Here is a 21,036-nt window from a genome sequence, read left to right as displayed (position 1 = left end):
TATGTGTTCAACCTCTATGGAGGAACAAATATCAGAGGTATATGTCCATTGTTGTGGATCTAATTTCACTGTCAATGTATCCCTCCCTGGCACAAGCACTGCGCGGGACCCTAGAATTCCTTGTGAACTCTCAAATACCAAGGGTTCAAAAGGAATCCTTGAAAGGGGAATATGGTTCACTATAGCCAATAGCTATTGACTTTGTCTGATCTCCAGAGGATTATCACAAATATAACTTGACTTGCTTCGTTTACTTCAAATTATAATATTCATTTCTGCTTTTACCTTTTAAGTGCAAATACTAATTTATTTCCCCTGTTTCATTTGCATGAGCACCTTGGGCCAGTGGGGTTCACTTTGAACTCTGGCCCAAGCTCAATGAACTGGGCGTCCACTCTTCTTGTCTCATTACTGCTTGCTAAAGCATGCTGTTGGATAATTTTTAAATGGGCCTGATGCTTGTCAACCCATTACAAAAGTCTAGTTTCCCTCAACCCTCCCCCTCCCCCTCCCCCCACCCCTCCCTCATATTACTATCACTGTTATCCCATTACTGTGCATATTGTATTATAAAACTAACATTGTTATTATGTGTTCTTATTTTTGTTGTGATTTTTTTAGGAAATGATCTTAGTACAAACTAATCCTGTAGGATAAAAGCTAAATGCAATTAAGGCGGCTTTCACTATAATAACAACTCAAAACATGAGCATATATTAACTTGTTATCCATTCAGTTTATTTCAGTCACTTGTTTTTCTCTAACGATTTTGTAGAAGCATTTGCATAATTGAGATAAACGAAAAATAATCTTTAAAAAGTGTCTACTATTGATCATTTAGGCAAACTCTAAACCATAAACATTTTTGAAAAGAAAAGCGATGCGGGCAGAATCAATTTGGATCCGGTCTTTTTATTAAAAATAAAAGTTTTTTTGAAAGTTGAATAGACCAAATGAATCTTTAAAACACAGACAAGATATATGTATATTTACACGTTTTCTACTTTATGAAAAGTTGAATATTGGTATAAACTCATACTTTTATTACCTTTCATAAAAAACCAACTTTCATTATTTTAAAAAGGCCTTAAACGTAGTTTTGAATTTAAAAAAAAACTTTCTAAGCTACAAACCAATTTTCAAAATAAGTATCTCCAATAAGACTAATACACTTTATCACTTTAATTAAGCCTTCACATAGACCTGTTTAGCAATCTTAATCACTAATTGATTAGGATATAAATAATTCCCTCCCCATGTCTAGCCTAAGTTCAAGGAACTAAATTGGTGTGGATTTTATGGGATGTCTAACACCTTTCCCTTAGAATAACTAGAACTCTTACCCAGATTCTCACCGGTTTAGCGGATCATTAAGATGTTGATCTTTGCTAACTTATAGGTACCCTAGTATACCTTTAAATATTAGGTGAGGACTCTTCTTTTATTAACTTTAGAGGAACCACAAGTTGTATTTTGTTTTGACAAGTGCAAAATAGGGTGCAACAACATGGCGACTCTGTTGGGGATTTACACTTATTTTCTGACCTTAATAGACTTAGGCTAAATTCTAAACACTTGGGATGCTTGTTTATACTCTGTTTGCTTAAATACTTCACTATATTTTTTTATGTTTCATAATTTATAATTATGTATTTACTTGCTTTATCACCAACATTGTCATCGATTTATCACAATTACTTGTTACTGCTTTTATACACTGTCATTGCACTTTTCTATCGAGTCTTTGCCGTACACAATAATACACATATCATGCGAGGGTTGTCTTTTCACCCCTCTGAACCTTCTTTTTAAAACTCTCTAGTTTTAGAGAACGACATATGAGGTCAACTGATATGTCGTCTCGCAATTATTCAGTACCACTCAAAAAGTTTAGGAAACACTATACTCTTAGAAAATATAGATCATGCTGCATACAACATAGGTGAGTTGATCATTGGCATTGACTCACAGGTAGAAAAACCTCCATAATGTCAACAGGTTATGCACCTAACGATATGCCTTCTATGAAATAACAAATTAATTCAGATTAAGACACTAAGGATTCGAAGCAACACACTTACCTAGACTTTTTCTCTCCTTTTAGATGTAATCAACCAACACATCCTTGATATAAGTATAGTTATGAGAGCGCCCCACAAGTTGAAATAATGGTGGAGGAACATCTGGCGGGTGCATGGAGATAAAATTAGGACACACCTAGGAGCACTGACTGTGTTGTTGAATGTCTGAGCTAATAGAGTGCTTACGAAGTTGTTGATTGAATTTTGGGATCCGGCCAAAGCAATCTTTAAGTTTGTCGATTGTGAGCTAACACCTACGCTCTAGGATATTACCAGCTTTACTGAAATTGTCCTTCGCTGGACGAAAGACAATATTGCTGGTCATCATGTCGGGTCATAGGTTTCTCTATGCATTAGGATTTAAGAGCAGCTGGAATCTGAGTAATGCCGAAGACGGGTGGATAGGTCTAGACCAACTATTCGATAGATTTGGGCATCTGGAGAGCTGTGACCTACATTATAAGGAGTTTCAGTACGACAAGGAGACGTGTGAGATCCTTCGCCCCTTGATCTTCTCTTTGGCATTGTTAGGACTATTGGTTTTTCGACAGTGGAAAGGATAGATCAATGTCAATGTGCTACCTCTTGTCTTGGCCACATTTCGGGGGAACTTGAGAGTTACCCTCGTCCCGATGCTGTTGGCAGAAATGTTTAGGGCTTTATCAGCATGTTCAAGAGCCTACAATTTCTTTAAGGGTTGCAACATGCTGCTGTAAGTGTGGGAAACAGAGCACTTCTTTCAAAGAGAGTCGACCATCAGTTACTTCGTCGGCACTAGTAATATGATTTGCAGTCGTGAAGAGCTGATGAGGCACTGGTGTCACGGCCCAAAATTCTACCTTAAGGATCGTGATGGAACCTAATTTCTATGACTAGGTGAGCCTAACACATGCTGAGATTAACAGATTAAAAATATTTAACTATTAAGTAAAACTTGATAAATGACATAGTGTAACTGAAAAGGGATCAACAATAATACATCCCAAAACCGGTAGTATGAATTCATAAGTTCTACTGAGAATACACTAGAAATCTCGAAATACAACACTGTTCTGAAATACAAATAACGGTATTAAGGAAAGACAATAGAAGGTGACTCCGAGATCTACGTGCGGAATAGCAAGTATAATTTGAAGTCTCTGCAACTATACCTCAACTCTCTACTGTCCGGAACAATCTGAGGTACCTGGATCTGCACAAAAATATGGATAAGCGTAGTATGAGTACACCACAATCAGTACACAGTGAGTATCAAGAATAACCTCGGAGGTGTAGTAACGAGGTTTATGTCAATACTCTCACTAGAAATAAAATCTGTGCAGAATAGCAATATAAATCTAAAAACAGTCCGCAAAATCAATAAATGGAATCAACAAGTAAACATGTGATAACACAACAAATTAACCAAAACATAGTAAGAATACAAATGAGATCAATTAAGGAAAACTGTGACAGTTCAAATCATCATGTCGTTCCAACACAAGATTTATAACAAGAATCACCCCGATATATAATCACAAATCACAAGTCACCCTTATCACTCCGCGTGAACTTCACATTTTAAAACATTTTCCCAAAATATCTTCATGCGCATAAACCCCTTATCTCGCCGCGAGTGCTTCACAATGAAGTATTTATCCTTTCTAGAAACACGCACATAGACCCCCTTATCTCGCTACATGCACACCAATATACACACCACCCATATTTTGTTGCATGCGCATCTCATTCACAATACAATAATTAACTGCACCTCACGTGCACATTGGCCACAACATCTCCCAAACAACACTACCAATTTTACAACAATACATAGCCCACGGCTACTCCCCACCACACACTCCAAATCACCACATCTTCTTCCATTCTTGTCATGTATGATTAGGTTTATACTTCATTACTCTAATGTATGGTACTTGCATCTTATCACTGTTCAAGATTTTCTTCCCATGAATGTCCAAATCACTAAATGATTCAACATGATTATGAGCATCTAATTTTAAAGTTAATTTAGTCAAGTGATAATCTAACTTATTCCCTTCCCTAAGCACATGAGTTACAACCACTACACACCTAGATATGAGATTAAGAATTTCTTCCACTCGCACCACAATATGCCATGGAGGCTCCAATACTTCATTCAATATTCGCTTCATCAATAATAAATCTGTCTCAATGACACGAAGAGGTAACTGGGATTGTACAATATACCTTAGAGCTTCCAGGGTGGCTTTTGCTTCAGTAACATTGTTGGTGGCATCATGAATTTCCTCTGCCTGTGCATAATGTAAGTCACCAATTCCATCTCTAATACAAAATGCATAAGAAACTCTACCATTTTCTCTATATGCTCCATCAGTGTTTCACTTTATCCACCTTATAGGAGGCAGTTGCCACCACACCATATTGTACTTCAATTTTGGTATGCGAGCCATCAGTTTGTCATGCAAGTATGGCCAGTTAGTAGTGAGACCTGAGAATGTAGGTCTTCTAACCTTTAGTAACATATTGATTGAGGTATATACTTTATAGATCACCCTGGCATTTCTTCTCTTCCATAAATACCATATAAATGGTACACCCTTCACCCAAATAAATTTGTACAACTTGTTCTCTTGCCTTCTCCTCCTTATATATTGCCAGGCTGATTTCATAGTAAACATTCCCTTGGATTCTAGTTGCCACCATGGTTTTTCTTGTATGTTAGAAGGTGGAGGTGGCCCAATGGTTTCAATTATGTGCTCAGTAAGTTCCGTTGGTAATATGCCTCTCAACATATCAGCATTCCATTGCACATCCTCTATAACTTCGTGAACATGTACAATAGACTCATCACACCATTGATCAGGTCCTGAGGCATGGTATAAAGACCCTACACCTGCCCAGTTATCATACCAGAAATAGGCACTGTCACTCTTTAATTGCCACCATATTTGATGCTCAATTATGTCTCTCATTTGTAACATTTTTCTCCATGCGTGTGAACCATAATTCCAAGACACAAGTACTTCATGTATCTTCTTGCAATATTTATTCATCATGAATGATGTCCATAATGTATCCTTAGTTCTGAAATTCCACCATAGTTTCCCAAACAAAGCTTTTGAAACATCATGCAAAAGATCTAAAGCCAACACAACCTTCCTCTTTAGGCAAGCATAAAGTATCCCATGATGCCCATTTCCCTTCTTTGGCTATCCCATAATTACTCTAGTAAAACCTTGCAAACATCTTATGCATTTATGTTATACCATATTGTGGAGAATTGACTGCAGATAAGAGATGTATAGGCATACTTTCAAGCACATGTGCTATCAATATTGCCCTTCCACCAATGGACAGTAACTTTCCCTTCCATGAGTGAAGCCTTTCTTGTACTTTAAAAATAATGTCCTTCTAGAACTCTTTCCTTCTTCTAATATAAAAGATTGGACAACCTAAATAAGTAAAGGGGAAGGGGTACCTTTGAAACTCTGTGATTAGATGCACAATACTGGCTTCATGGTAAGTTGCATTTTCATGCATATAAAATGATGATTTCTCCTTGTTCACCTTTTGTCCAGATGCATTTTCATACTCCTCAAGAATATTCATGATCAACTGTAAGGTACCATAGTGTGATGAGCTAAATATAATTGTATCATCAATATTGGAAAGGTAATTGATATTTTGGCTCCACTCTGGCATTCCAAAACCAATAAAAATTTGATTATCATACAAGGCATGTAATACTCTCACTGGCACCTCAGCAGCCTAAATAAACAAAGTTGGAGATAAGGGATCACCTCGCCTGACATCCCTTGTTGATTTGAATAATCCACCGTCTTATCCATTCAACAAAACTAAGTACCAGTTGTTTGAAACCAACCTGAATACCATGTCAATGATCTTCTCATCAAAGCCCATCTGCCTAAGCACTTTTGTCAAGAACAACCATTATAACCTGTCATAAGCCTTTGTCATGTCAAGTTTGATCACCACATTGAAAGGTTTACCCATCTTCCTAATGTCAAAAACTATATCTTCAGTCAATAAGATGTTCTCCACAATTGATTGTAGGCTATAATCTCATATTTTAGTCGCTTATTGCACTCTAATTTACTGCACTTTACTTGTTTTGAGTTTTAATTGATAGTATTTTGCACTAACTAAATATTTTATGCCTTGTAGAAGTGATTCCGAGTGATGTAGATGTTATGGAGCTAATTCGAGCTATTTGGAGCTTTGAAGTCTGAGTAAAAGCCCAAGGATTAAGCCCAAGGATTCTTAGTTTATTTTAGTTAGAAATCATATAAACCTCAATTGTCGATTCTCCTAGATAGCAATCAAGCTAGAAACTACGAAAATACTGTTTAACTCCAATCCATGTGAATACGATATTATACTATACTATCTTTGACTAGCGAGCATAATTTAAGTGTGTGTTTCAAGCTCGTCAAATTTTGGCGTCGTTGCCAAGGATTTGCAATTAATAGTGTTTGAAGTAGTTTGTAGCGTAAATTCACAAATTTTTCTTTTATTTTTATATTATTTTGTCTTTTTTACATTTGGTGTTCTTTGACTGTGTGCAGGTTACAGGTTAGATTGGTGCATGACTCGAACTTCTGCGAAGGAAGTGCTACCATACGAGCCAGAAATTGAAAAACGACCGCGACAACTGAGGAAGGAAAGAAATCTCACCGAGACATCAGGAAAGGTTGGGCAATCCTCAACCAAAGAAGATATAGCTGGAACCGATGATAATAATGTGGATTTGGCTATAAGTGAGGCAGCCCAACGACGAGAACAAGTTACACGGGATGCTGAAGAAGCAGCTATTAGAGATGCACAGATTATCTACGAAGAAGAGAGGGATCGTAGAATTGCTCAGAATCAACATTTGGGTGCAGACCACTTCGGAAATATAGCTCCCATGCCTGGGAGACCACTTGGTGATTATGCTAGACCGGTCTACAATCAAAGTTTACCAAGTGTTAGACCACCTCCAATTGCAGCAAATAACTTTGAATTGAAGCAAGGGTTGCTTCAAACTCTTTAGAATTGATGTGTCTTCAGAGCGAAGCCAAACAAAGATCCAAACACACATCTAATGGACTTCGAGGAGATTATGAACACCTTTCAATACAATGGTGTGTCACAAGATGTAGTGTACTTAAGGGCATTCCCCTCAACACTTAAAGATGATGCAAAACAGTGGCTTCGAAGCTTGCCCACGGGATTAATTAGAACTTGGGAGGAGATGACCAGAAAATTCCTTGATAAATATTTGTCCTCAGCTAAAACAGGCAAGTTTAAAAGAGAAATCCATAACTTCCGCCAGAAAGATACGGAAACTATTTTTGAAGCATGGGAGACATTTAAGGAGATTGTTAGAAAGTGTCAATATAGCAGAATTGAACTCATGATGCAACTTCGGGACTTTTGGGATGTATTGACACCGGCCTCACGTAGAACATTGAGCAATGCAGCTGGAGGCCCATTGATGAAGAAGACTCCAGAGGAGATAGTCACAATTCTTGATGAGTTATCTGAAGATGCAAATCAGTGGCCCTCTGAGAGTGCTGAAAGAAGAAGATCAACTGGTGTTCACCAAGTTAATGCTAACACATTTGTGCAGGTACAACTTGATGCTATGGCCAAAGGGATAAGAAAGCTGACCTTAGCATCGATACTATTACACCCCATGTTTTCGTACGTGAAAGTACGCCATAAGTAAATTGATGGAAGCTCGGAAATGAGATGTTATATCCCGCATTTTCGTATGTTAAAGTTTCGTCGTAAATCGACGTAAGTTAGGGAATGGGATTATTATGAGATTATAAGCATTATGCTATTTCAAACAATTCATGAGTAAATTCGTGAAGGTGAGAGGGTAAGCGGATCGAAGAAAATGAGTTTCGTCGAAGTTTGTCACTTTGAGATAAAATACGGTCCAAGCTATAATAGCCGGTATTTATGGACTAGTGTGATACAAGGTACCACATGACCATAATAGTAAGGTGTACAAAGTGTATTAAAAGTGAGTAGTATTTTAAGTAATTTGAGATAATTCTTAATTATGTGAGTAATTGGTTAATTATTAGATTAGTGGGGAATTATCAAGTTCGTTAAGGGACTGGTAATTAATTAAAATGTTTTGGATAAACCTAATGGAGATTAACGTGGAAGCCAAATACCTTACATAAACATGACTCTTGAATTCAAATAAAATGTGGCAAAACTTGGAGATGTCTTTGGCCAACAATGCTACAAGTGGGGCCCACACCCACTAATACAAAAATCTTTTCTAAAATTACCAAATAAAGAAGGGTCACACTTACAATGATCATATTTTTTCAATAGTAATGTGAATTACTTCATCAAGTTCATACTACACTACAAAAAGTAACGGATTAATGCTCAACAAATTCGTATGAAAATGTAGCAACGGGATTTTGCAATTCTAAGGGAGTACGGTGCAATCCTTCTCAAGAATATCATACGGATTTTCCCCTACTTCGATCCGCCGTTACGTGTTGTCGCAATTGACGTGTGTTAGAGGTATTGTCAAGAGAGTCGACTCAGGTATGTTAAGGCTAAACCTTTCCTTTATTTTGGCATGATCTCGTAATTACATGTATTTGATAAGGAGGCATAAAGAGAAGTTCATACTCCCGAATTTATATAAATTATCCTAGTCTCATAAATTACAGTATTCTCCTTATCGGGACTTCATATTTAATTGAGTATTGTCTTCTTCTAGTCAAGAGAGCAGAGAGCCTATATATACAGTATTACAGTATTTTCATTACCACCTAGCTATAATCGATGGGCAGGCCCTTATTGGGCAACCTCTGATCAGATGGTAAGTTATATATTGAGCCTACTATGTCCGAGCACCTATGAGGGAGCCCAGAATGGCCGAGATACAGAGCCTAGTATGGCCGAGGGCCTATGAGCGAGCCTACTACGGAGGAGCAGTTACACGTTTCGAGCCTTATAGAGACGGACATTAATTTTACTTACTATATTGAGAGAGTTGAGTCAGTATCAACAGGTAAGTATATCTCCATATCATCTTTGACTCCCAGTTACCTTCAGTTATTATATTATTAGTTCAGTTTCTTCTTTCAGTTATTTTATTGCCTTACATACTTGGTACATTATTTCGTACTGACGTCCCTTTTTCTAGGGACGCTGCATTTCATGCATGCAGGTTTAGACAGACAGACGGGTAGACCTCCTCAGTAGGTGTTGCCTCCCTAGTCGCATAAGGCTAAGCTCTGCCTTTCTTTATGTAACTCCAAATGCTATGCTATTTAAAACCTTGCACTATTCTCTACCTCGGGGCTAAGCTCTGCCCCCGATCTTACACAAGACTAAGCTCTGTCCTGTTTCGTTTTGCATAACCAAGTATCATGTCTTTGCATCTCATGGGCTGAAATATCGCCATTTTGTCCGAAGACGTTATAGTCCGAAGGCATCATCCTCATAGCCAGAAGACATCATGCCATGGCCTGAGGATCTATCAATATTGCACATCATTATTCAAAGGCATCATGGTTCAGAGGCATCATCCTCATGGCCCGAGAACATTATTTCATTGCATGCGAATCCCATATCTCACAATTCATGGCCCGCGATGTCATGGTCTAAGGACATCATCCTCACCGTCCAAAGACGATCTCCATGATCCAAAGGGAATTTGCATCATGTTTAAATTCTCGTAATAATCCATATATATTTGCATGCGTTGTGTTTTAAGTTTTGCAGGTAATCCCGGAAGTAACCGTCCTCCTAACGGGAGCAATCTTCGCTCCGGTTTCCGTTCAACGTTCATATCCTGCAAACGTAACCAACCATCGTCCGTTACCCATTCCCATTTGATAATAGTTAAAATATCCATAACCATTCCCAGATACATCCATTCACAGTTCCGATATCGTCCTATCCAGAAGAGCTTGTCCGTTCCTACAATAACTCCATCGGTTTATTCCACCGTTGGATCCAGAACTACACATGGCCTGATTCCTGTAAAATCAGGGATATGTAGGCAACTCAGAAACTAGGGTTTGGCCTATATTTTTTAAAATCACCCCATTCGGTCAAAATCGGTCATCATTTCTTTACCCGACAACTCTTTTATCATTCTCGGGTAAAAATGGGCAACTGTTGATACCCAATTTTTCCCTCATATTTTTAAATATATATATATACTTTCAAAATAGTGCATAAACATCATCATTTTGATTCATAAGTATATACATGTATTTTTTTATAATTTTTCATAATTTGTAAATACTTTAAACCAATTTATTTCTGCATTTTATTATATAAATATCCAGTAATTATCCTCCAAATTATTTTTATGATTATTTAATTATCTAAACTTATCATTTATACGAACATGATATTTTAAATATTTTTCAGTGCATTCTTTTTATAATTACCTTTGCATTTTTAGGCTAATTGTACATTTTTGCAATAATAGCCTGTATTCATGTATAATTATATTATTTATGCAAAAACTAACTTTTTTATATTTTTATAATATTAAGTTATTATTTTTAATCATTTTAGGGCACAAATAATAATTTATTTATTTATTAATAACTTTTATAAATTATTGTTTTAATAAATATTGGGTATTTAAAAATTAGCCCCACTTTTAAACCTATTTTCAGACCAAACAATGGCCCAAAATACCTAATACACTAACCCAAATAACCCCGGCCCAAACCAATGACCGACTAAATCCCAACCCGGTCGGACCCGCTATATTTAACCCGCCCCATTCAAACTTTAAATCCAGGCTGTTGATCTCTTAAGATTAACGGCCCCTGTTTAATCCCCCTTCTTAATTAACCAATCACCCTAACCCTAACCTTAACCCATTTCTCCTTTGCCCGCCGCCTCTGCATCCTCTCATCTCCCTTCTCCCCCTCTCAAGAACCCTAGCCGCCGCCCCCTAAATCTTCTCCTAATCCCACCTAATATGGGATTCTATGGCTATTACTTACCATACTCGACCCCCTTGTGGTACTGGCTACTCTCCTATAGTGCTTGCCTAAAAAAGGCAAGCACATCTCCTCAAAATCGAACCAAAATCGGTTCAAATCCCTATTTTTTGAATGTTATTCCGTCTATGTTCATCCTATGCTACTGTGAGTTCAAACATTTGTTTATATTCTGTTGATTCTTACTTACCCTAATAATTAGGGTTTCAGATCTCTTTAAATCGAACCAAAATTGGTTTGATTCTTTGATTTTAAGCGATGTTTATGTCTATATTCATCTGATTCTGTGCAACGTTTGATTTTTTATTTTTAGACTCTGTCGATTTTTTGTACTTTCCCTAAAATTAGGGTTTTAAAATTTCTCTCTTTTCCTTACTGATTTCGATTGCATGTGATGTTCTTTCCTTTCTAGTGTTTGATTGACACCTTTCCTTATTTACTTGTTCAATCTTTGTCACTATATAAACCCATCCCCATTCCCCTTTAGAAAAAAGGCTGGGAATCGCTAGAATCTCACTAAATATTTAAAGCTTTACTCAGTCATTCTTCATTATCTCGTTCTATACTTTGGTTTTGGCCGGCTGAAAGCCAAGGCCACTAAATTCTGGGTTCTTGCTTCTCGTTGATGTTCAGAATACTGTGGACTTTTGTTCTTTCTTGTATTTTCGTTTAACTGGTAAGTTACTTGCCCTTTGCAATTTCATCCTTATGTGTCTCTGATTTTCATGTGTTCTTCCTTCTAAAATCCATGGCTTAATATATTTCTGGGTTACTTTGAAGCACCACTCTATTAACTTTGCATGCGCTTTAAGTCTCTTTAGCATTTAACTAGTACTAATGCTGCTAGTTCTGAGATTATCTATGCATAACTGGGTAATCTGAATCTTCCTAAGATTGTTTAGTTAGTGTATTGACGCTTGAATGTTTAAGAATCTGTTTACTTACTTTGTCTTAAATCTCGGTAATGAATGCCTCACATTTGTAGTAACATGTGTTAAGACTTTCATGTGGTATGCTAGGGTGATTGGTTCTAGATTGAATTTGATGTGGCATGCCGGTCAGGCAGCTTGTATTGGGTGAGGCGAGGTTATTGGACCTGGAATTTGTGCAATTGGATTTGGATAAGGTATTTTTGGAAGAATAATGTCATTAATCAACTCAAAATTTGTCTACGGTTCTTGTTGGGCGAGGGAACTCCATTACTTGTTGGTTTGATTGGTGGTTATGAGTTTCTATGTGTTTCTTTCATCATTGTAGTGCTACGAAGGTTTGGAATGAGGTTTTATCTGATATGAAGTATATTACCGGTACCAGGGTTGGTAATGAGCAGCTATTGTAGTCAGAAGTTATTGCTGTGAGCATATGGGTTATGGGGTACATCGTGTGGTTTGATCTTTGCATTGTATTGACGGCTTCATACAACTTGTTGAGATTGATACAGTGCATAATTATAAGGATCGAAACTTATGTAAGTCCCCGTAATAGTTTTGCCCAAACCCAGGGTTTCGTGATATCGGGGTAGACTTATGCATTGATGATTGATATGAAGTATTCAGACTTTTTGGGTTGAACAGTGCGTTAGGGAGTTGAAGAAAAATATTTGGAAGTGCAGGGCATTTGTGCGGTCCATTCTGCGGTCGCAAAACTGATCTGCGGACCGTAGATCTATTGCAAACTAAAGCAGAAATCTGGGAAAATTTTTTGACCATTATGCGGTCCATTATGCAGCCGCATAATCATTTTGCGGGCTGGCTCTTAGCCCATTTTTATTTGCCATGGAGATGGATGTATTGTCGCATCACATCCAAGGGGAGGTGCCTTGGTGCATGCTATTTACCGATGATATAGTGTTGATTGACGAGACGCGTAGTGGAGTTAACGTGAGGTTGGAGGTTTGGAGACAGACCTTGGAATCTAAAGGTTTCAAACTGAGTAGAACCAAGACAGAATACTTGGAGTGCAAATTCAGTGACGGGACCCCTGATGCAGATGTAGAGGTTAAGCTTGATGCTCAAGTTATCCCCAAGAGAGAAAGTTTTAAGTATCTTGGGTCTATTATCCAAGGTAACGGGGACATTGACGAAGATGTCGCGCATCGCATCGGAGCGGGATGGATGAAGTGGAGGCTCGCTTCCGGTGTTTTGTGTGATAGGAATGTGCCGCTAAAACTTAATGATAAGTTTTATCGAGTGGTGGTTCGACCGGCTATGCTGTATGGAGCTGAGTGTTGGCCAGTCATGAACTCCCACGTGCAGAAGATGAGAGTAGCAGAGATGAAGATGTTAAAATGGATGTGTGGGTGTACCAAGAAAGATAGGATTAAGAATGAAGCTATTCGGGACAGAGTGGGAGTAGCCTCCGTGGAGGACAAGATGCGAGAGTCAAGGCTGAGATGGTTCGAACATATTAAGAGAAGAAGCATTGATGCTCCTGTCAGAAGGTGTGAGAGGTTGGCCATTGAGAGTTTGAGAAGAGGTCGAGGTAGTCCTAAGAAGTACTGGGTATAGGTGATTAGGCAGGACATGGCGCTGCTTCAGCTCACTGAGGACATGACCCTTGAGAGGATGGTGTGGAGGTCGAGGATTAAGGTAGAAGGTTAGTGGGCAGTTTATAATTGTTCACCGATAGTCTTAGTAGCATGCATGTCTCTTCATTGTTCGCCTCAGGTATTGTATTTTCCTGTTGCTATTATTGGGTACTAATTATCCTTTATCTCTCCCTTTTTCTTTTCTCTTCCATCTTTCTTCCTTCCTTGCTTTCCTCTTCTTCTTCTTGCCCTTCCTGAGTCGAGGGTCTTCCGGATCGCAGACCGGTCGCAGAGTGAGGCAAAAGTGCCCAGTTCCTGAGGGCCATTATGTGGTCCATTCCGCGAACCGCAGAAGCGTTATGCGGTCGCATATGCGACCGCAGATCTGCATCGGGGCTTCATTTTTCTGGTTTTATAAACCCCACTCCATTCTTATAAAACAATCTTAGGGATCATATTAGAAGGATCATAAACCCCACTCCATGCTTCAAGAATCTGACTTGTGTGTGTATTAATGCAACATGGCAAGGTGATAGCTTATGCTTATAGGAAACTCAAGAATCATGAAAAGAACTATCCAACACATGACTTAGAGCTTGCGGCGGTGGTATTTGCGTTGAAGATTTGGCTTCATTATCTGTATGGAGTCCATGTGAGTTACTCAAGGATTACGACATCGATATTCTATATCATCCGGGGAAGGCCAATGTTGTAGCGGATGCTCTTAGCCAGAAATCTATGGGCAGTTTGGCTCACTTGGAGGCATATCAAAGGCCGTTGGGTGGCTAGTTTGGGAGTTCGTCTTGCGAATTCTAGTGAAGGAAGAGTGATTGTGCAAAATAGGGCTGAATCATTGCTTGTTGTGGAAGTCAAGGAGAAGCAATACAACGACCCATTGTTTGTACAATTGAAGGAGGGGATTCATAAACATAAGACCATGGCCTTTTCACTTGGCATGGATGATGGTACAATAAGGTACCAAGGGCGATTATGTGTTCCGGGAAAGAATCATGACCGAGGCTCACACTTTTAGGTATTCCGTGCACCCGGGCTCTATAGAGATATACCATGATCTTAAGGAAGTCTAATGGTGGAATGATATGAAGAGGAATGTAGGGGACTTTGTGGCAAAATGTCCAAATTGTCAGCAAGTGAAGGCTGAACACCAAAGGCTCGGTGGGTTGGCACAGAACATAGAAATTTTGATGTGGAAATGGGAGATAATCAATATGGACTTTGTGGTAGGACTACCTCGCACTCCTCGCATGTTCGAATCGATTTGGGTGATTGTGGACCGAATCACGAAATCAACTCACTTCTTACCTGTTAAGGCTACCAACACAGCGGAACAGTATGCTCAATTGTATATCAAGAAAATCGTCAGGCTGCATGGCACTCCAATTTCCATCATTTCTGATCGGGGGGCACAAGTCACAGCTAACCTTTGGAAGAAATTTCAGCAAGGGTTGGGTACTCAGGTAAATCTTAGTACATCTTTCCATCTACAGACCGACGGGCAAGAAGAGCGAACTATTCAGACGCTGTGGATATTTTGCACTCTTGTGTTCTCAACTTCAAAGGTAATTGGGATAATCATTTACTGCTCATAGAATTCGCCTACAATAATAGTTATCATGCTAGCATTCAGATGGCACCGTTTGAGGCTCTATATGGTAGGAGATATAGATCTCCCATTGGATAGTTCGAGATTCGGGAAGCAGAGTTGATAGAACCAGACCTCGTGCATCTGCTATGGAGAAGGTTAAGATCATTACAGAACGGGTAAAAACTGCTCAGATTCATCAAAAGTCCTATTCGGATGTGCGTCCCATGGATTTGGAGTTTAAAGAGGATGATTAGGTATTCTTGAAGGTTTCCCCCATGAAGGGCATAATGTGATTTGGTAAGAAAGGGAAGCTGAGTCTAAGGTATGTCGGACCATACAGAATCATTCAGAGGGTTGGTCGGGTGGCATACAAGCTTGAACTATCTCCAAATATGTCTTTAGTGCACTCGGTGTTCCACGTATCCATGTTGAAGAAGGTGGTTGGAGATCCGTCGCTCATTGTTCTGGTTGATACAATTAAGGTTAATGAAGAATTGACTTATGAAGAAATTCCAGTTGCAATTCTTGATAAGCAAGTTCGAAAGTTGAGGAATAAAGAGATTGCCTCCGTAAAAGTGTTATGGCAAAACCAACAAGTCGAATAGACCACCTGGAAGGCCGAGGAAGAGATGAAGAAGAAGTACCCTAATTTATTTGAATAGCTATGTAATTGTCTATGATGTTAAGAGCTAATTTTATGCAAATTATGATTTCCCCCTGTGCAGCTTATGTTAAGGATACACCCTTTTGGTAATGCAATGTTTATGGCATTGTTGCCGGTGTTGTTTCCATATTGTTTAACACCGTTGTGTTGTGGTTATGTTGTTAAGGTTGGTTTTTGGGATTCTCTGACAGGTGGATAGGCCCAGTTACAGGGGAAACTCTGGCAAAAATTTTGGAAATTTGGGGAGTTAGTCAAAAGTTTGGAACTATTGGTGTGTGTTATAGCAGCTGATTCACATTGGTTTCTAATGGCGGATTTTGGCCCTCATTCAAGGATGAATGATCTTAAGCGGGGAGGATGTAAGTCCCCATAAATGTTTTACCTAAACCCGGGGTTTCGTGATGTCGGAGTAGACTTATGCGTTGATGATTGATATGAAGTATTCAGATTTTTTGGGTTGAACAATGCGTTGGGGAGTTGAAGAAAAATATTTGGAAGTGTAGGGCATTTCTGCGATCGCAGAACTGATATGCGGATCGCAGATCTGTTGCAGACTGAAGCAGAAATCTAGGCTAATCTTTGGACCATTATGCAGTCCATTATGCGGCCGAATAATCATTTTGCGAGCCGCACAACCTATCATAGACCCAGCATGAAAATTTTCGGGGGGAAGTTCTGCGGCTCACTATGCGACCGTAGAATAGGTCTGCGGACCGCAGACCACAGACCGGTCACAGAGTAAGGCAGGAGTGCCCAGTTCCGGAGGGCCATTATTCGGTCTATTTCACGGGCCGCAGAAGCGTTATGCGGTTGCGTATGCGACCGCAGATCTGCATCGGGGCTTCATTTTTCTGGTTTTATAAACTCGACCCCATTCTTATAAAATAATCTTAGGGATCATATTAGAAGGTTCAAACTTATATTTTAGAGAGAGGAAGGTAGTCTAGAGTGAGAAAAGGAATTTCCAAGTCATTTGTTCATCAATCTTTGCGAAAGCCTTGAAGATTTCACAAGGGTCTCATAAGGTCTTCAACCAAAAAAGTAAGATTCTAGCCATAGCCTTCAATTTCGAGATTTAACTAAAAATAGGTAGTAAGCCAGGCAATTCTTGGGCGTGGGAGTTGTTCAATATGCATGCATGTACTATCTATGATTGTGGGGAGATTGTTGAGCTCAATTGGGTAGATTTTGGGTAGTGAAATAGCGGAATCCGCCATAGGAGGACCTTGAGATCATAATGGCCACCTAGTGTTTGATAAAATGCTCAAATGAGCTAGAATCGTGAACTCCTTCCTAATTCGTGTTCAATGCTGTTGTGTCTCTAAATAGATCAAAGTTGCTAGGATTCCGGAACTGTGTAGTGAATTAAGGAAATCTCAAAGCTAGGTATGTTGGTTAAACTTGTAACACCCCGGAAAATTTCGATGTACTTAAGTGGTAAGCCGGGTAAATTTTGAAAAGAAAATAATGTTTCATGATGTCGGACTAGCCCGAAAAGTAAAGAAATATTTTTGGCAGAAAAGTACATTTCTGCGGTCCATTATGCGACCGCAGAATCACTCTACGGACCGCATAATGGCAGCAGAGTGAGGCAGTTAATTAGACCAATTGGAAGCAATTATGCGGTCGACTATGCGACCGCATAACTATTATGCGGTGCATTATGCGATCGCATAACGGTTATGTGGACCGCATAGTGATCGCATACACAGACAGTTCTTTTAGCTATTTTGTAACATACTATGCGACTGATATGCGGTCCGCCTATCGGTTATGCGATCGCATACCTTGTTCCGGAGCTTCATTTTTGGGTTATGCGATCACTAATTGGCTAGTTTGGGAGTTCGTCTTGCGGACTCTAGTGAAGGAGGGGTAATTGTGCAAAATAGGGTTGAATCATCGCTTGTTATGGAAGTCAAAGAGAAGCAATACAACAATCCATTGTTGGTGCAGTTGAAAGAGGGGATTCATAAACATAAGACCATGGCCTTTTCTCTTGGCATGGATGATGGTACACTAAGGTACCAAGGGCGACTCTGTGTTCCAAATGTGGATGGTCATCGGGAAAGAATTATGACTGAAGCTCACACTTCTAGGTATTCCGTGCACCCAGGTTCTACGAAAATGTATCATGATCTTAAGGAAGTCTATTGGTGGAATGATATGAAGAGAAATGTGGCGGACTTTGTAGCAAGATGTCCGAACTGTCAGCAAGTGAAGGCCGAACACCAAAGGCCCGGTGGGTTGGCACAGAACATAGAAATTCCAATGTGAAAATGGGAAATGATTAATATGGACTTTGTGGTAGGATTACCGCGCACTCCGCACAAGTTTGACTCAATTTGGGTGATTGTGGATCGACTCACAAAATCAGCACACTTTTTGCCGGTTAAGTCTACCGACACAGTAGAGAAGTATGTTGAGTTATATATCAAAGAAATAGTCAGGTTGCATGGCACCCCAGTTTCCATCATTTCTGATCGGGGGCACAATTCACTGCTAAGTTTTGGAAGAAATTTCAGCAAGGTTTGGGTACTCAAGTGAATCTTAGTACATCCTTTCACCCGCAGACTGACGGGCAGGCAGAGCGGACTATTCAGACGCTTGAGGATATGTTGCATGCTTGTGTTATAAACTTCAAAGGTAGCTGGGATGATCATTTACCACTCATAGAATTTGCATATAACAAATAGTTATCATGCTAGCATTCAAATGGCACCGTTCGAGGCTTTATATTGTAGGATATGTGGATCTCCCATTGGGTGGTTCGAAATTGGGGAAGCAGAGTTGATAGGGCCAGACCTCGTGCGTCAAGCTATGGAAAAAGTTAAAATCATTAAGGAGCAGTTGAAGACTGCTCAGAGTCGTCAGAAATCCTATTCGGATGTTCGTCGTAGAGATTTGGAATTCAAAGAAGATGATTGGGTATTTTTAAAAGTTTTCCCCATGAAGGGTGTAATGCGATTTGGTAAGAAAGGGAAATTGAGTCTGAGGTATGTCGGACCGTACAAAATCATTCAGAGGATCGGTGAGGTAGCATACAAGCTTGAGCTACCACCTGAGATGTCATTAGTATACCCGGTGTTTCATGTGTCTATGTTAAAGAAAGTAGTTGGAGACCCGACAGCCATTGTTCCGATTGAGACTATTGAGGTAAATGAAGAACTGACTTATGAAGAGATTCCAGTTTCTATTATTGATTGGCAAGTCCGAAAGTTTAGAAATAAAGAAATTGCATCCGTGAAAGTGCTATGGCAAACCAACAGGTTGAAGAGGCTCCTTGGGAGGCCGAAGAAGAAATGAAGAAAAAGTATGCTAATTTATTTGAATAACCATGTAATTATGAGTTGTGCCTTATGAAAATGCTAAGGGATATTCCTATGAAATATGTATGACTTGTACATTTGGTGTTAAGGGTGTTCCGTTCTGGTAATATAATTGCTTGTGAGGCCACAGTTGGTGTTGTTTTGTATTATGTTACGTTGTTAGATTATGTATATGCTGTTAGGATGTGTTTCTGGGGGCTCTCTGACAGGTGGATAGGCCTAATTACAAGGAAAACTCTGGCGAAATTTTGGACTTTTAGGGAGTTAGTCAAATTTGGGGTTGCTAGTTTGTGGTATAAAACAAACTAAGTTGAATAAGATGCTAATGACGGATTTTTACCCTCATTCGAAGACGAATGATCCTAAGCGGGGGAGAATGTAACACCCCGAAAAATTTTGAAGTACTTAAGTGGTAAGCCCGGTAAATTTTGCAAAGAAAATAATGTTTCATGGTGTCGGACTAAGCTTATGTGTTTGAGGATTATAGAATGCACCGGAAAGTAAAGGAAAAGTTTTGGCAGAAAAGTACATTTCTGCGGTCCATTATGCGACCGCAGAACCACTCTGCAGACCGCATAATAGCCGCAGAGTGAGGCAGATAATTGGACCAATTGGAAGCAATTATGCGGTCGACTATGCGATCACATAACTGTTTTGCGGTGCATTATGCGGCCGCATAATGGTTATGCAAACCGCATAGTGACCGCTTACACAGACAGTTCTTTTGGCTATTTTGTAACCAACTATGCGACCGATATGCGGTCCGCATATCGGTTATGCGATCGCATACCTTGTTCTGGAGCTCCATTTTTGGGTTTTTAAAACCTGACCCTATTTCATTAAATACACTCTTTGGGTCAATTTTGAGCTATTATCTGACATTTTAGAGTGAGAGAGAGTGCCATGGAGTGAGAAGGTGTTCTCCAATATTTGTCCTTCAAATATTGCCCAAGTTTTGGAAGATTAAGAAGGGAAAACTCACTAGGTCTTCATCTTAGAGGTAAGATTCTACACCCTAACCCTCACTTTCGAATTTTGTGTAGAATTAGATAATTAGCAAGATAATTTCTGGACAGTAGGGTTGTTTATTTACATGCATGTGATATCAAGGGGTGTAGGAAGATTGTTGAACTAGGCATGGTAAATATTGGGTTGTGGGATGATGGAATTCTCCATAAAAAAAAAGGGCCTCGAAACCGTAATGCACACCTAGTGTTTGATAAAATACTCAAATGAGCTAGAACCATAATCATCTTCCTAATTTTGGTTATATTTGTTATATTTCTAAAATAGATTGAAGTTGCTAATAATTCCGGAATATTTAGAGTGTAAGGAAGCTCAAGTGAGGTATGTTGGCTAAACTCTTCTATAAAAAATTGGAATCCTCATTATCCTTGTAAGTTCCGAGATGTTGATTATAAATCGAGTATTCCGATAAGTTTTGTGATGAAGATATATGTTTAATTCGTATTTCAAATGCTCTTATCATATTGCATTATAAATTAAGGATGTGTCCCAAACTATGGATTACGTATCCATATGTTATAATTTCTAGTCGTGATTTATGTGAAAATTATTATGCCAAGTTGTGTAGAGATTGTGATTGTGACACACCTCCACCCGCATATATATTGGGGTGAGGCGGCATGACCGCTTTGTGTAGGGATTATGATATTGTGGGACTGCACCTCCACCCGCTTATATTGGGGTGAGGCGGTACAACCGCTTTGTGTATGGTTTTGGTATTGTTGTGGCACCACCACCCGCATACATTGGGGTGAGGCGGCATAGCCGCTTTGTGTTGGTATTGATATCGTTGATGCATTTCCACCCGCA

General features: G+C 39.2%; 1 protein-coding gene across 2 annotated transcripts in view; it reads right to left on the bottom strand.

Moving 5' to 3' along the window:
• Positions 1–2,979: 2,979 nt before the first annotated feature.
• The window catches only part of LOC104104755 (non-specific phospholipase C1), a 33,562-nt gene continuing 15,505 nt past the window's right edge, over positions 2,980–21,036 (bottom strand). The window contains exons 4-5 of one of the 2 annotated variants that reach the window (XR_011409836.1): positions 5,867–6,024; positions 2,980–3,273 (exon numbers count right to left, since the gene is read on the bottom strand). The gene's annotated coding sequence lies outside the window, so the exon portion shown is untranslated. The remainder of the gene's footprint in view (positions 3,274–5,866; positions 6,025–21,036) is intronic. The other variant, XM_070181674.1, reaches the window with a different exon arrangement.

The sequence above is a fragment of the Nicotiana tomentosiformis genome, chromosome 7 (assembly GCF_000390325.3).
Source record: "Nicotiana tomentosiformis chromosome 7, ASM39032v3, whole genome shotgun sequence".
Lineage (NCBI taxonomy): Eukaryota > Viridiplantae > Streptophyta > Magnoliopsida > Solanales > Solanaceae > Nicotiana > Nicotiana tomentosiformis.
Note: the sequence above shows the minus strand (reverse complement) of the source record. Positions and strands in the feature narration are given on the sequence as shown.